The sequence below is a fragment of the Aethalodelphis obliquidens genome, unplaced genomic scaffold (assembly GCF_003676395.1).
Source record: "Aethalodelphis obliquidens isolate GAN/ISIS:26980383/991018 unplaced genomic scaffold, ASM367639v1 scaffold42, whole genome shotgun sequence".
NCBI classification, from domain to species: Eukaryota; Metazoa; Chordata; class Mammalia; order Artiodactyla; family Delphinidae; genus Aethalodelphis; species Aethalodelphis obliquidens.
This window is the reverse complement of record NW_020837986.1, coordinates 5,299,102-5,315,806: the sequence shown is the minus strand read 5'-3', so window position 1 is coordinate 5,315,806 and position 16,705 is coordinate 5,299,102. Positions and strand designations below refer to the sequence as shown.

At 45.0% G+C, this 16,705-nt stretch overlaps 1 protein-coding gene across 3 annotated transcripts in view; it reads right to left on the bottom strand.

Annotated features, from left to right (window-relative positions):
* The window catches only part of ZHX3 (zinc fingers and homeoboxes 3), a 143,954-nt gene extending 127,301 nt beyond the window's left edge, over nucleotides 1–16,653 (bottom strand). For 2 of the 3 annotated variants that reach the window (XR_003427065.1, XR_003427068.1), the window contains exons 1-2: nucleotides 16,539–16,653; nucleotides 16,059–16,181 (exon numbers count right to left, since the gene is read on the bottom strand). The gene's annotated coding sequence lies outside the window, so the exon portion shown is untranslated. Of the gene's footprint in view, nucleotides 1–15,905; nucleotides 16,039–16,058; nucleotides 16,182–16,538 lie in introns of those variants that run through there. The other variant, XR_003427066.1, reaches the window with a different exon arrangement.
* Between the last annotated feature and the right edge of the window lie 52 nt (nucleotides 16,654–16,705).

The following is a 16,705-nucleotide window of genomic DNA, read 5'->3' as shown; positions in this document are numbered from 1 at the left end:
TGTCAACATTTCTTTTTTGTCAGTGGCACAGTGTTTGGCTTTGTCAGTAGAGAGTGCTAGAGGGATGCTGCTAGACCAGAGATGAACTCGAAGGTCCATAAAAGCCTCCCAGCTCAAGGCACTGTCTGTCCCCCCCACCACCACTCTTTTTCCCAGTAAATATGTATTGTGCACCTACTATGTACCTGGCTGTGTGTTAGGCTCTGGGTATGCAGCCTTAAATAAAACCAAAGACCATCATGGAATTTACAGTCTAGTATGTCGGGCAAATATTGGTCAAATAATCAAAAACATAAATCTTACATGGTGCATGGTACCATGAGACCCAGAAATAGGCGGCTTTGGGTCAAAGATGTTTAGGGAAATAGTTGGTGTGAGATCTAAAGGGGAAAATAGGGGTTAAACTGGATGTATTGGTGTGCTTGGCCTGCCATAACAAAATACCATAGACCAGGTGGCTTAAACAGCAGAAATTAATATTCTCACAATTCTTGAGGCTGGAAGTCCAAGATCAAGCTTCCAGCCAATTCAGTTTTGGTGAAGACTCTCTTCCTGGCTTGCACATGGCTGCTTTCTCACTGTGTCCTCATATGTGTGCGTGGGGAGAGAAGAAGAGTAAACTTTCTGGTAACTCTTCTTATAAGGACACTAATCCTATGGGATCAGCGGCTCACTCTCATGACCTCATTTAACTTTAATGACTTCCTTACTCCAAATATAGCCACACTGGAAGTTAGGGCTTCAACATATGAATTTTTTGGGTACACATATGTTTAGTCCATAACACTAGGAAAATATGGGAAAGAAGAGTGCTCCCTGTAGAGGGAAAAGCACGTGCATAGGCCCTGTGGCTGTCAAGGGTACATGGTGATTTAAACAAAGAGGGAGAAGGTGCACAGACGATGAGGCAGATAATGGGAGGAGATCAGGCTGGAGAGGCGGACAGTGGCCAGATCATGCAGGGCCTTGAAGGTAGTGGTAATAAGTTGAGTTGTACCCTAAGAGCCCTTCAGTAAAGGTGTAGGGACAACGTGCTGGGTGCAGATCAGAATGGAGGGCTCAGAATGGACGCAGGGAGAAAAATAATGAAGTTGTCCTGAGTGTCCAGATTCAGCCCAGGTTATACAAATGGGCACTGGTTGGCCTGGAGGAGACACTGGCCAGCCAAGCTGCCCAGGACCAGGGAAGAGAACTTGCTTCTGGCCCAGGTGAACAGAGGCCTTGGACTACAGAGTCATCCCCAGTCACATTCTCAGCTTCTCTACAGTCCTGGCTTCTCCCCTCCCCTCTTCTACCTTCTAGACCCTGTGCCTTATACCACCTCAGTCAGGACAGCCCATATCTGTGGCTGGTTCTGTTTCCCTAGCCCTAGTCTGGCCCAGCCTGCCTTCCTCGTTTTCCCACATTGGACCACAGAACCAAGATTCAACATGCTGTCCTCTAATGTAAGTTGGTGCAGCCACTGTGGAAAACAGTATGGAGGTTCCTCAGAAAACTAAAAATAGAATTACCATATGATCCAGCAATCCCACTCCTGGGCATATAACCAGACAAAACTATAATTCAAAAAGATACATGCACCCCTATGTTCATAGCAGCAGTATTCACAATAGCCAAGACAAGGAAACAACCTAAATGTCCATCGACAGACGAATGGATAAAGAAGATGTGATACGTATATACAATGGAATACTACTTAGTCATAAAGAAAAGAACGAAATAAAGCCATTGGCACCAAAATGGATGCAACTAGAGATTATCATACTAAGTGGTGTAAGTCAGAAAGAGAAAGACAAACACCATATCATATCAGGACTTCCCCGGTGGTGCAGTGGTTAAGAATCTGCCTGCCAATGCAGGGGACATGGGTTCAAGCCCTGGTCTGGGAAGATCCCACATGCCATGGAGCAACTAAGCCCATGAGCCAGAACTACTGAGCCTGTGCTCTAGAGCCCACAAGCCACAAATACGGAGCCTGTGTACCACAACTACTGAAGCCTGCGTGCCTAGAGTCCATGCTCGCAACAAGAGAAGTGCACCGCAGTGAAGAGTAGCCCCCCCCCCGCAACTAGAGAAAAGCCCACAGCAACGAAGAAAAGCACAGCAACGAAGACCCAACACAGCCAAAAATAAATAAATTAATTAATTAAAAAAAAATACATCCAGGGCTTCCCTGGTGGCGCAGTGGTTGAGAGTCCGCCTGCCAATGCAGGGAACATGGGTTCATGCCCCGGTCCGGGAGGATCCCACATGCCGCGGAGCGGCTAGGCCCATGAGCCATGGCCGCTGAGCCTGCGTGTCCGGAGCCTGTGCTCCGCAACGGGAGAGGCCACAACAGTGAGAGGCCCGCGTACCACAAAAAAAAAAAAAAAGAAAAAAAATACATCCAGTCTGATTTTCTATGGCTTTAGAATTTTTACAAATTTTTTTTAAAATGGTTGCCCAAAATTAACACTTTGTGGGTTTTTTAAATGTCATAGATACTCTACAGGCCAAATATTGCTAATATATTTGAATCAAACTGATATTTCATAGTAAAATCACAAACCATACATGTTTATTAGAGTTATTGCCAATAAACTCCCAAATAAATAGAAACAAAAGTAATTTGAGTCACAGAAGGAGAAGAGATAGTGGAAAGAAAAAAATATTTGAAGAGATGATAGTTAAGAATGTTTCAAAATTAATGAAAGATATTCATAGGTTCAAGAGGCTCAGCAAATAAATAATACATTGAATACTGTATAAAGAAAACCACATCTTAGACACAACATAGTCAAACTACTAAAAGCCAACAACATAGTCAAACTACTTAAAAGTAGGCAGAAGCAAAAGTAAGACATATTTCAGAGAAACAACAATTAGAATGACAACCTGCTTCTCATCAAAAAGAAGACAGAAGACTAAAATGATATCTTTAAAGTTTACAGGGGGAAAAAACTGCCAACCAAGGAATTTTGTACTCAGTGAAAATAGCTTTCAAAAATTAAATGAAATAGGGCTTCCCTGGTGGTGCAGTGGTTGAGAGTCCGCCTGCCGATGCAGGGGACACGGGTTCGTGCCCTGGTCCGGGGATCCCACGTGCCGCGGAGCGGCTGGGCCCGTGAGCCATGGCCGCTGAGCCTGCGCGTCCGGAGCCTGTGCTCTGCAATGGGAGAGGCCACAGCAGTGAGAGGCCCACGTACCTCAAAAAAAAAAAAAAAAAAAAAAAGGACGGTGTTAACTCTAGAGTTTTTACATACCCTATATCAGATTGAGAAGTTCTTTCCTATTCCTAGGTTGCTGAGAGGTTTTATTGTGAGTAGATGTTGAATTTTATCAGATGCTTTTCCAGCATCTATTCAGATGATCAAATTATTTTTCCCTTTTATGCTGTTAATGTGGTTGGTAGTTTTTAAATGTTAAACCAATTTGCATTCCTAGCCCCCTGGCTCACGGGCCCAGCCGCTCCGCAGCATGTGGGATCTTAAACTGGGGCACGAACCCGTGTCCCCTGCATCAACAGGTGGACTCTCATCTACTGCACCACCAGGGAAACCCAACACCATCCTTAATGGTAAAATATTGAACATTTTCCTCCTAAAGTCAGGAACAGAGCAAGGATATCAGCTAATACCACCTCTAATCAACATTTTACTAGATGTCCTAGCCAGGGCAGTAAGGCAAAAAAGAAAAAGTCATAAAGACAGGAAAGAATAAAATAAAACTATCTTTATTCAAAGATGACATGATTGTGTAGCTAGAAAATCCTAAGGAATCTCAAACAAACTTTTAGAACTAAAAAATGACTGTCTTAGTCTGGCTGCTATAACGAAATAGCACTCGGTAGCTTGTAAACAATAGAAATTTATTTCTCACAGTTCTAGAGGCTGGAAGTCTGAGATCAGGGTGCCACCATGGTCAGGTTCTGATGAAGGCTCTCTTCTGGGTTGCAAAATCAATATACCAAAATCAACCTTATTTCTATACTCCAGCAAGAATCAGAAAAGAGTTTTTGAAAAGAAGAGTCAAAATAGTTTTGAAATAGCAAAAAAAAAAAAAAAAACAACCAAGTACCTAGGGGTGGATCTTACAAAAAACATGTAAGACCTCTATGGCAGAAACCACAAACATTTTAATAGATATTAAAGAATAAATGAATACTGGAGAAAAATACCGTGTTAATTAGATGAAAAGACCCAATAATGTAAAGCTATCATTCTCTCCAGTTGGTCTATAGAGTCAAAGGAATCCCAGCTGATTTTCATATGGAACACGACAAGATGATTCTAATGTAAAATTTATGTGAAACTGCAGAAAGCCAAGAACAGCTAAGATACTCTCGAAGAAGTACAAGGTGGGAAGATTTACTCTATCAGCTAATAAGACTTATAATAAAGCTCTAATAACTACAACAGTATGGTATTGGCACAAGAGTAAACAAAAACTAATGGACAGAAGAGAGACATCCCCCCCCAAAAAAACCCAGGTTAATAATAAAGATAGCACTGCAGAACAGTGTGGGGTAATGATCTTTTGAATAAATAGTGTTGAGTCAATTTAATATCCATATGGGAAAAATGACATTGGAACCCTATCTCACACCATACTCAAAAGCCAACTTCTGATGGATTATGGACCTAAATATGAAAAGTAAAACAATAAACATGGCCTGACACACAGAAGAAACTCAGTAAATGAATGGGTGTATATAGGGGATGCGTTATTCCAATTTAACTTAATTTAGTCAATAAACAAAAAACCAATTTCTGTTGGATTATGGACTTAAACACGTAAGGTAAAACAACACAGATTTAGAAGATAACATACAATAATATTTTCATGACCTCAAGGTAGAAAATGTTTTCTTAAACAAGACAGAAAAAGCACTAATCACAAAGGAAAGACTGATAAATTGGACTTTTTTTTTTTTACAGTTAAGAGCTTCTTTCATCAAGAAACATTATTAGCAGAGTGAAGAGGGAAGCTACAGAGGAGAAAGATTTGCAATGCATATAACTGACAAAGGGTTTATATCCAGAATATACCAAAAAAACACCTACTATAAATAACTAATGAAAAGATAGCCCAATAGAAAAGTGGGCAAGAACAGGCTCTTCACTTCACATCAAGAAAATCCAAATGGCCAACAACATGAAAGGTGTTTAGCCTCCTTAGTAATCAAGAAAATGAACCACAGTGAGCAACTACTACAGACCCACCAGATGACTAAAAGTACAAACTCTGACAGTACCAACAGCTGGTGAGAACTGTTGGTGAATGTACAAGGTGAGCTCGTATATATTGCTGGGGCGGACTGTACGTGTATAATCATTTTGGAAAACAGTTTGGCATTATTTTTCAGAATTAAGCATAAGGCATACTTATAACCCAGCAATTCTGCTCCAAAGTGTATACCTAAGAGAAAAACATGCTCAGGTAGAGCAGTAGACACGTACCAAAATGTTCACAGCAGCATTATCTATAATAGTCCCAAGTTGGAAACAACCCAAATGTCAATTAGTAGTTGACGGGATAAATAAATTGTGGTATATTCACCCAATGGAATGCTATGTGCTGCACTAAAAGTGAATGAACTACAGCTGCACACAACAACATGGAAGACTCTGACAAATAATGTGGAGTGAAAGAAGCCAGACAGAAAAGAACACACACTTAATGATGGCCTTTATATAAAACCCATAACCAGACAAAACTAAATATGCCCCTGCCCCCACAGGCTTCCTCCACTCCTGTACTTATGAGATATGAGAAGAGCAGTAACAAAAGACGGATTTGAAAACAAGTTGAGGAATCATTCTTTTGTCCTCAGCCACAATCAGCCCACTGCTGGAATATCTCCTGTTTGGAGGGATGATAAGAGAAAATGACTGGGAGATGAACTGAAGGAAATTATTGACACAGCTCTCTGATGTCGGGGTGGAGAATGATAAAGTCAGGCACCCTTCTGTCAGGGTCCATTGTGATGGCCTCAGTGACATTTTAATAAAGTCACTCAAAGTTAGGGGACCATAATGACAAATTTCTAGTGTGTTAAACCTTCACTGGAAACCTGGAGACCGTGATATGGGCTAACAGGTATGGATAGTTTCTGAGGTGCAAGGTGCAATGGGGCCATGCAGCTTTTGCAAGATTCCCAATAACAAATACAATTTAGTTTGGTATACGTGCTTCCAGATTTTTTCAGGGTACCTAAACATTTTTTGTTATTATAACTATGGGATTATATTACACACACTGCTGAACTTTTTTTTTTTCTAACTTAATAGGTGTTCAACATCTGTTGAACTTCATACTTTGTGGGGAGATGGATATATTCAGTAGCTTGATAGTGGTGATGGTTTCATGGGTATCTACACATGTCAAAATTCAAATTGTACGCTTAAAATATATGGGGTTTATTGTATATCAGTCATAACTCAGTAAAACTGGAAAAGCACTGTATTTTAAATCTCTTTTACTGTCTTCCCCACTTAACACTTTACGTTTCATCCATGCTGTTGGATGTACATCTAACTCATCATTTCTCAGTGCTGTATAGAATTCCAAGGTCTGCCTCCACCATGGTTTACTAACTCACTTCTGCCTCCTGCTCACCTATCTTGTCTTCTTATGTATCTGAGCAAACTTTCTTTAAAACATACTTCAGGGAGTAAGATTGCTGAATTCTCTAACCCATGCATACTTACTTTTGCTGAAGACTGCCTGTTTATTTTGCTTATTTTATGGAAGGACTGAGCAAGTTTCCATTTCTGCCAGCTGAGCATGAGAGTTCCCAGTCTCTTCACCTGGATTTCTGACCCTTCATGCAGCAACAGGACAGAAGGCATGGATGTCATTCTTGGTGCCCGGCCCCCCGCCCCTCCCCACACTCAATTTGGTACAGACTTCATGGTTGCTGACAAATAATTGTTCAGTGTGTGACACATGGCTTTGGCCATTCCTTAGTGTTTAACAGATGGAATTTCTATTTTCACTTGTTTTTTAAATCCTGTTTTTGGGGAGAGGTGCAGGTGAGAGACGGGAGATCTGTAGCCTGTCTTTCCAAAGCACTCCCTGGCAGCCTTCAAAGGTCCCACCTACATGAAGGAACTGGGCCCCTGTGCTTAGGCCAGTGTTTTAAGCTGCAAGGAATGTGGTGACTCAGCTGGTCGTCCAGGGACACCTCGGTGAACAAGGCAGAGGAAAGGAAGTCATTACACAGACAGCTGGGTTGTAAAAAACAAAAATACTCCACACACCAAGCTTTACAAAGCAGTGTGGCTGTGTGTCCCGTGACTTAACGGGACTGCTTCTGCCACGTGGCCCTCCAGCCCACGATATGTGGCCCCCAGCTCATGACACGTGGCACCCAGCTCAGAATATGTGGCACGCAGCCCTTACTCAGTGCTGGCTGCTCCTCAAGCCGCTTGGAAAGCTGACTGGGTGGGGACCCCAGGAAAACCCGTGACTGTCTTCTCCCTTCCACCCTCTCCTACTGCTTCCTGCATCATCTCTTTTCTCCTCGCTCCTTCCTCTTGAATTCTCTTGCCCTTAAAGAAATTTAAAAACATGGAATTTAGTATTCAGTGGGAGACTTGGCAGAGATACAGCAAGATCCAAACACTGACCCCCTAGGAAGGCCCTACTGTGTCAGGCAGATACTGGCAACAAGTCATATCACCTGCACAAGGTCCAGAGCACGGTGAGAGAGGCCAGGGGGAGACAGGCCAGAAGTACGGGATGGAGACTCCAAGGTGGAGGCAAGACCATCGAAGATGTGGACTCTCACCCAGGCTTCTTTATTGGATACCTACTATGCGCCAGACCCCATTCTTGGGATGTATCAGTGAAGACACATCCAGAGTCTTATCTCCATAGGGCCTGCATTCTCAAAGGGGGAGACAGATAAACATCAAATATCAGAAATAAGTCAATTATATAGCATGTGCATGGGTGGTTAGTGCTACTTTAAAAGATCAGAACAGGGAAAGATGCATGGGAGTAGTCCCGGTAGAAAGGTGACATCTGAGTGCTCCTAAGCGGGTGAGGGAGCGAGTCACGTGGATGTCTGGGGAAAGAGCCTTCTGAACAGAGGAAACCTCCAGGGCAAGGGGGAGTGTGCCCGTGTGCTTAAACATGCATGAGGTGGTAACCCTGGTGGCTGCAGAGTAAGTGCCTGGGGGGAGTGTAGTGGGAGGGCACAGCAGAGAGGTGGGAGGTGTGAGGGGAGGGTGGGAGCCATTGGAGGGTCCTGAGCAGAGCTCTAATCCGAACTGACATCCCGCTGTCAGATGGCTTTGACCGCTGAGAGTCCAGCGCAAGCAGAGTGCAAAATGAAGGTGCCAATCTTGCCGAAGATGTAGAGTTTATGAAGTTGATGAGAGTGACGTTGAATACAGGTAGAATCATACAAAGCATTAGAAGATGACGGCCTGTCATTGTTAACAGGGCAGGAATTTCAGAAGAATATGTAAGGGTTATGAGAAGGCTTTGGGGAAACCAAAGGAGCCCAGAAGCAATTTTTGATAGTTGTGCTTTTTCAGCAAATGCAATGCTCCATGAAGGATGTCATACCATGTAATCTATACCCTGCTCCCAAATCATTTATTCTTTAGTCATACTAAAAATTAGGCTACAGTGGTATGCACAACCAGAATTTTATTAAGTATAAGATAATAACATTTTGTTCAGTATACTTTTGAGTACATATAATATAACTGGTTTCCTTTTCTTCACATGTAACAATGCTTCCCACTTTACGAGATTGAGTAAAGATTAAATAAGAGCATTCACTCACTAACACATGCAACTAATACTTATTACGGGTCTTATTCTAAGTGACAGGCACCAAGTGAGGCTCTAGGGTACAGTGATGAACAGAAAGTACCCTCATGAAGACATAACATTCATCAAATGGTATATATAAAGTTCACATAAAAGAGTAAAATGAAAAAGCACATGATGTTATGAGAGCCTATGTAAGGGAAATTTAACCTAGCCAGAAGGTGTATTAGTTAGCTATTGCTGTAACAACTCACTACCACCTTAGGGCTTTAAACAACATACATTTATTATCTCAGTTTCTGTGAGAGTCGGGAATCTGAGCATGGCTTAGCTGAGTCTCTGCCTTAGGGACTCACAAGGCTGTAATCAAGGTGACAGCTTGGCTGCGTTCTCATCTGGAGACTCAGCTGGGGAGGAATTGCTTCCAAGCCCCCTCAGGCTGTTGGCAGGATTCATTTCCCTGTGGCTGTAGAACCGAGGACCCTGGCTTCTCGCTGACTGTCAGCTTCTAGAGGCCACCCAGAGCTCCTTGACATGTTTGTTTCCTCTACGTGGCTGTTTACTCCATCAAGTGAGCAAGGAGAGTCTCCAGGGCTAGTCTGCTAGCAAGACTCTTTTTTTCTTTTAGTAAATTTATTTATTTATTTATTTGGGGCTGCACTGGGCCTTTGTTGCTGCACGCAGGCTTTCTCTAGTTGAGGCAAGCGGGGGCTATTCTTCATTGCGGTGCATGGGCTTCTCATTGCAGTGGCTTCTCTTGTTGTGGAGCAAGGGCTCTAGGCGCACGGGCTTCAGTAGTTGTGCCACGCGGGCTTAGTTGCTCCACAGCATGTGGGATCATCCTGGACCAGGGCTCAAACCCGTGTCCCCTGCATTGGCAGGTGGATTCTTAACCACTGTACCACCAGGGAAGTCCAAGACTCTTATATGATGGAATATACTATGGGAGGTGACATCCCATTACCTTTGCTATATTCTACTGGTTAAAAGCAAGTCACAGCATATATACACCACCAAACATAAGGTAGACAGCTCGTGGGAAGCAGCCGCATAGCACAGGGAGATCAGCTCAGTGCTTTGTGACCACCTAGAGGGGTGGGATAGGGAGGGTGGGAGGGAGGGAGACGCAACAGGGAAGAGATATGGGAACATATGTATATATATAACTGATGCATTTTGTTGTAAAGCAGAAACTAACACACCATTGTAAAGCAATTATACTCCAATAAAGATGTTTAAAAAAAAAAAAAAGCAAGTCACAGGCCCCACTCACACTCAAGAGGAAGGGATTACACAAAGGCATGAACACCAGGAGGTGGGAATACAGGGGGTGACCTTAGAGTCTCTCTGCTACTGAAAGCTTTCCTGAGGAAGGAACAATGGAGCCGGAATCTAAAAAGTGAGTTAACTATAGGGACAGGAGAGGGAACCACTGCCCAGGTAGAGAGAACAATGTGGGCAGAACAGTGCATGTAACATTTGCAAAGGATCTAGCACAGTGACTACCAATACTGTGTCACTCTCCTGCTCAGCGACCATCAATGACTCCTCAGTGCCGATGGTTTTGCCCCATATTCAAGGTCAGACAGGCCATCTCCTTGCACTCACTTTCATGGTTTCACTCACCACCTCCACGGCTTCACTCATCACTTATACTGCGCCTGACCCTCCTGTACATACATACTCCATCTATATATAATTCAAGGCCCAGCATCAACTGATCTCTAAACAATATTTTTGGACATCTATTATCATTCTATTTATGAACAAAATTTAAATCTTTTGAACATCCATGCTAGACCCTCCTTGAATTGAAAAGCATACCGAGACATGATTCTGGATGCCAGATGGAGGGGAATGGGGCCAGAAAGTATATCTAAATAAAAAGAGGAAAAATAAGAGGTCCCCTTGCTGAAGGTCCACCCCATGGGACAGCTGGTAAGTCCTGCAGGGATTTTAGAACACACAGAAAGCTCCACTTCATAGAATGGTTAATGATCTTTTAGTTTTCTTCCCTAGGCTAGAAATCACAAATGGATCACAAAAGAGTTCGGTCAAACTGAAGTTTTTCCGGGAAGGACAGTTGGAGCGGGGAACTGCCCAGCCGCAGCCCACACTGCCAGGCAACCTGGCCAGGTCGGGCCAGTCCTCGACTGGCACCAACGGCTTGGTTGGCAGGAGTAGAGGACAGCAACGGAAGTCCCCTGCCCTCCAGCCTAGGGATCCCTGACCGCATTCAGAGCCTATCCCTGAAGGGCCTAGGAGAAGAGGCCCCAGTAGCACCGCAGCCTTAGCCACATCAGCAGGGATAGAGAACAAGGAAGGGAAAAGCAACCCAGATCGCAGCCCAGAATCTGGCTTCCTCCAGCCAACAGCTGCAGGAGGGGCTGAGTCTGGGGGCGAGGCCGGCGGTGGGGGCGGACCATGGGGGGCGGGCCGGTAGTGGTGGGCGGGGTCTGGTGGGGCTGCTTCCCCAGCCCCACCCCTTAGCCCCGGAAGGAGCAGGCCTTGGTAGCTGCAACTCCACCTGCCCAAAGCTGTTATTGGGGGCTGAGTCTCTGCAGCTGCCTTGGAGGTCAGAAGCAGGCTGGATCTAGGGGCGACGGAAGGCCTGACACCCCCTGGGTCTCTCCTCGCCGCCCTCCCCTCCCCTACTATCTTCCCTAGTGCCCGCTCCACATGGAAACCGGAGGGCTTTTTCTCAATGCCCATTAAAGCTTCTTCCTTTGCTTTGAGGGCAGAGGACCCCGCACTCCCTCCCCCAACAAACACACTATCTAATTCCTCCCCCCGCCCCCTACTCACACTGTCACAGCTTCCGTCATAAACTATCAGACTTCCCTCGTGCTCCAGTGGTTAAGAATCCGCCTGCCAGTGCAGGGGACACCGTTTGATCCCTGGTCCGGGAAGATCCCACATGCCGCGAAGCAACTAAGCCCATGCGCCACAACCACTGAGCCTGCACTCTAGAGCCCGTGAGCCACAACTACTGAGTCCGAGTGCCACAACTACTGAAGCCCGCGGGCCTAGAGCCCGTGCTCTGCAACAAGAGAAGCCACCGCAATGAGAAGCCTGTGCACGGCACCGAAGAGCAGCCCCCGCTCACCGCAACTAGAGAAAGCCTGCGCGCAGCAACGAAGACCCAACGCAGCCAAAAAATAAATAAATAATAATTAAAAAAAAAAAGACTGAACTATCCCCAGGTAGTTCTGCCCGGCCTCTGTACAAACTAGTCAGTACACTTGTAACACCGTTCCCACCCTTCTTCATCTAACTAATTCCAATTTATTTTTCAGGCTTAGATAGATATCTACTCGGGAAAGCTTTCCTGGACCCTCCCATCCTGCTACCTTACATCACAATTGCCTGACTGCCTGTCTGTTCTTCTTCTTTCCCTTCTCCCTCCCCCCAATAAGACTGTGCCATCGCTGCAGCATCTCCAGTGCCTCACCCAGGCATGGGGCTCAGAATGATCATAAATGCCCTGCCTGGCGGTCCTCTACACCTCTATATCCTCTATACTTCTGCCTGGATGGGAGGTTCCTGCAGTTACTTCATGTCTTAGAACAACAGGTCGCAAACTAGAAACCCTTTGGTGTGGGGGAAGGGAGTTTATTCAAATACAGATTGCCGGGCCCCACCCTCAGAGTTTCTGATTCAGTAGGTCTGGAGTAGGGCCTGAGAGTGTGCATTTCTAACAAGTTCCCAGGTGGTGTTGCAGCTGCTGGCCCAGGGACCACACTTTAAGAATCATGTCTGGGACTTCCCTGGTGGTACAGTGGTTAAGAATCTGCCTGCCAATGCAGGGGTCACAGGTTCAAGCCCTGGTCTGGGAAGATCCCACATGCCGCGGAGCAATTAAGCCTGTGCATCACAACTACTGAGCCTGGGCTCTAGAGCCCGTGAGCCACAACTACTGAGCCTATGCGCCGCAACTACTGAGCCCACGTGCCTAGAGCCCATGCTCCACAACAAGAGAAGCCACCACAATGAGAACCGTGCACACTGCAACAAAGAGTAGCCCCTGCTCGCCACAACTAGAGAAAGCCCGCGTGCAACAACAAAGACCCAACACAGCCAGAAATAAAATAAATAAATTTATTTAAAAAAAAGAAAAAAGAATCATGTCTTACAACCTACAGACTAGGAGAAGGTATTTGCAAATGACACAGGGCTTAATTTCCAAAGTATAGAAACAGCTCATACAACTCAATATCAAAAAAACAAACAACCCAATCAAAAAATGGGCCAAAGACCTAAATAGATATTTCTTCAAAGAATCATACAGATGGCCAAATAAATGCTGGTGAGGGTTGGAGAAAAGGAAACCCTCCTACACTTTTAGTGAGAATGTAAATTCATGCAGCCACTATGAAAAACAGTATAGAGGTTCCTTAAAAAACTAAAAATAGAGCTACCATATGATCCTGCAATTCCACTCCTGTGCATATATCTAGAAAAGATGAAAACCCTAATTCAAAAAGATACATGCACCCCAATGTTCACAGCAGCACTATTTACAATAGCCAAGACATGGAAGCAACCTAAATGTCCATCAACAGATGAATGGATAAAGATGTGGTATACTCAGCCATAAAAAAGAATGAAATATTGCCAATTGCAGCAACATGGATGGACCTAGATTATCATGCTAAGTGAAGTTAGTCAGACAGAGGACAAATATTATATATCACTTATATGTGGAATCTAAAAAATAATACAAATGAAGTTATTTACAAAACAGAAACAGACTCACAGACATAGAAAACAAACTTATGATTACCAAAGGGGAAAGGGGGAGAGGGATAAATTAGGCGTATAGGATTAACAGATACACACTACTACATATAAAATAGATAAACAACAAGGATTACTGTATAGCCCATGGAACTATACTCAATATCTTGTAATAACTTGTAATGGAAAAGAATCTGAAAAATAATATATATATATATATATAAAACCAAATCACTTTGCTGTACACTTGAAACTAACACAATATTGTAAATCAACTATACTTCAATTTAAAAAAAAGAATCAAAAAATAAAAAAATAAAAAATAAAAAAATAAAAAAAAGAATCACATTTTAGAGCATCAGTTTCTTCACTGGCAAAAGAGGATAACTACTGTCCCTCCTGTACTAGGTTATGTGACAATCAAATGAGACAATGCAGATGAAAAACTCAGCATGTTGCCTGCACCCAGTAGGTGCTCAGTAAGTGTCTGCAATTACTACAGGGAATGAGCAGGAGAAACGCCAGGCAGGGAAAACATGAGAAGGGGCAGAGGTGGGAAAGGGCCCAAGCAGGGCAGCTGGCCTGGCAGAAGAGCACGGCCCAGCATAGCAGCCAGGGAGTCCTAGTTGCTCTATGGAAGCAGCTGGGAGCCACACATAGTTCTGGAGCAGGGCAGTGACAGGTGGAAGCTGTATGTGGCAACATTAAGCAGGAGGCCGTTGCAAACCCCATGTGCTGAGTACTCCTTGGCTGTTTGACCAGTTATAGGGGTGCCAGATTCAACCAGTAAAAATAAAGGATATCCCATGAAATTCGAATTTCAGATGCCAATGAATATTTTTTTTAGTATAAGTATGTCCCAAATATTGCATGGGACATACTTACACTAAAAAATCTTTTGTTATTTATCTGAAATTGAAAGTTAACTGGGCATCCTTTATTTTTATTTGCTAAATTTGACCATCCTGGCCAGACCTCAACTGCCTGCCGCCCAACCTACGAGTCTGCCTCCTGCAGGGAGCCCCGTGCAGGTTCCTTTGCTTCCCTTCCCACCTTCAACGGGGCCACCAGGAGTGGTTGAGGAGACACTCCTGCAGCCAGTCTTGCTACCCATGACAAGTGGCCACAGCTGCAGGCCTGGGTGAATGTGCCCTCCCACTTCATGCCAGGTTCACCCAGCAAGAAAGCAGTGGGGAGCAATAAATAATCATTGGGTCTGAGACTTAAAGAACATATGGCCACCAAGTTCTATGAAGAAGGCAGTGCCCCCTACACTGATGGGTTACTCAAAAAACAGTGGTGTAAGCCCCTCTGCCCTGCCCACAACCGGTGAGGGAGGGGAGAAAACTGCCTCTATCCTTAACACCAGAAATGGGCATACACAAGCGCTCATGCTGCTTGCACGCTCCAAGGACGCCTTGGAAATGGTGATGTAAACCGCAGGCTAGAACAGGGTGGTCCCTGCCTCGTACATTTCAGTTGGGTGTCAGGACAAGTCATACTAGAGGCTGCCTGTCTTCCCCACCACCATAAGCATCAAATCCCAGATGATTCATTGTTCTGGAAACAAGCCTGTCGGAAATCCAATTTCTGCAACAACCTTTATGTCAACTTTTTTTTTCTAAGAAGGAACAATGAAAACAATGTGTACTCCATTTTTTTTAATGTGATAAACATTGTTGAACACCTAGTGTTTGCCCTGCGCTGTGTGCAGCGTTTTATTTAGCTCTGTAGTTCTCAGCCTTGCTGCACATTACAATCACCTGGAGAGTTTTTTTTTTTTTTTTAATTTCCACACCCCAGGCATCAGCATTTGCCAAGGGCATAGTGACTTCAGTGTGCACCCAAGGTTGAGAACCACTGATTTACTTCATCCTGTTTAATCCCCACAATACAATCCTGCAAGGTAGATTTTGTCTCCATCTTGCAGATGAGGAAATTGAGCCTCAAAGAGGTAGCATTACTGTGGCATCTGTAGCCATAACACCTGATCTGTCCTTCCTTCCCTCCCAGCCTCCCTTGAAGGATTCCTGATGTTTCCAGTTTTTCACTGCTGAATATAGTAGCTATATACAATGCTTCCACAGACATGTTTGTGGCATGGCTCTGCCCTCTGGCCACCTTAAAATAGCTTTGCTCCCGTCCCATCAGAGCTCTTCTGAGATACCAGCCAGACAGCCTGGTTTCAGGACTGACACCAAATGACTTTTGCTAAAGCAAGGACAACTGAGGCCAGTCACTTCCAGACAGGTCGTGTCATCTTGAGTCAGAACAAGAGCGGACACTTCTCACTCCCCACCGCCCAGTACTTTCTAAGCCTGACTCTTTGCCATTGTGCCCCACCCCTCCGAGCTTTTCCTGGGTTCCCGCCCTCTTTAGAGCAAACTCCCTCACCTCCTGACCTTTCTCGGAGCATCTTCTTAGCAGGGGCCATCCTCACAGGTTGTGGGAGACGTCTTTGGTACAGGACAAGCCACCAACCACAGATCCAAAGGATAAAACCATTCCCTGGCCCAAGCCTCGATCCTTCAAATCTTCGCGCAACCCGGGCTTACCTGTTTCCCTCGTGGCGTCTGCCGGCGGAGAGGATGCGCAACCGGGCGAGAAGGCTGGTCATCGCCTGTCCTCTGCTGGCCGGTGGAGGTATTAACCCCGCTTCCGCTCCACCAGGGCATCAACTGGATGGAATGGAGAGTGGGCATTTATTGAGCTCCTGCTGTATGTCAGGACTGAACTGGACACGGGGGTGTAAGGATGAACGAGACCTGTCCTCACGGAATTCAAATTCAGAGAGGCTGACAATAATCAAACAGTTAGTCAAGCGAATATGAAATTACAGCTGTGGGCTCTGTGAGTGTATAATACGAGGGTCCGGTCCAGCCTTGGGGCGGGGGGAGTCAAAGCTGCCCCCGAGAGGGGACTTTTGAGCGCCAGGTGCCTCACAAAGTCATTTCAGGTAATCTCGAAAACCCTGCAAGGTGGCTACCCCCTTTGACAAAGTAGAAAAGTGGGGTCAGATCGGGGAAAGAATTTACCAAAGTCACACAGCGAGCTAGGAGCAAAGCCAGGAAGGTTTAGGTCGGCTCGATTGGAAAGTCTCTGCTTCTCCGCCGCTCCTGGAGGTGGGGCTGGTGGCGGGCAACTGGGACTTTCCTTCGGGGAACGCTAGAGCGCGGGGCAGGACGGGCTGGAGCTGGAGTGG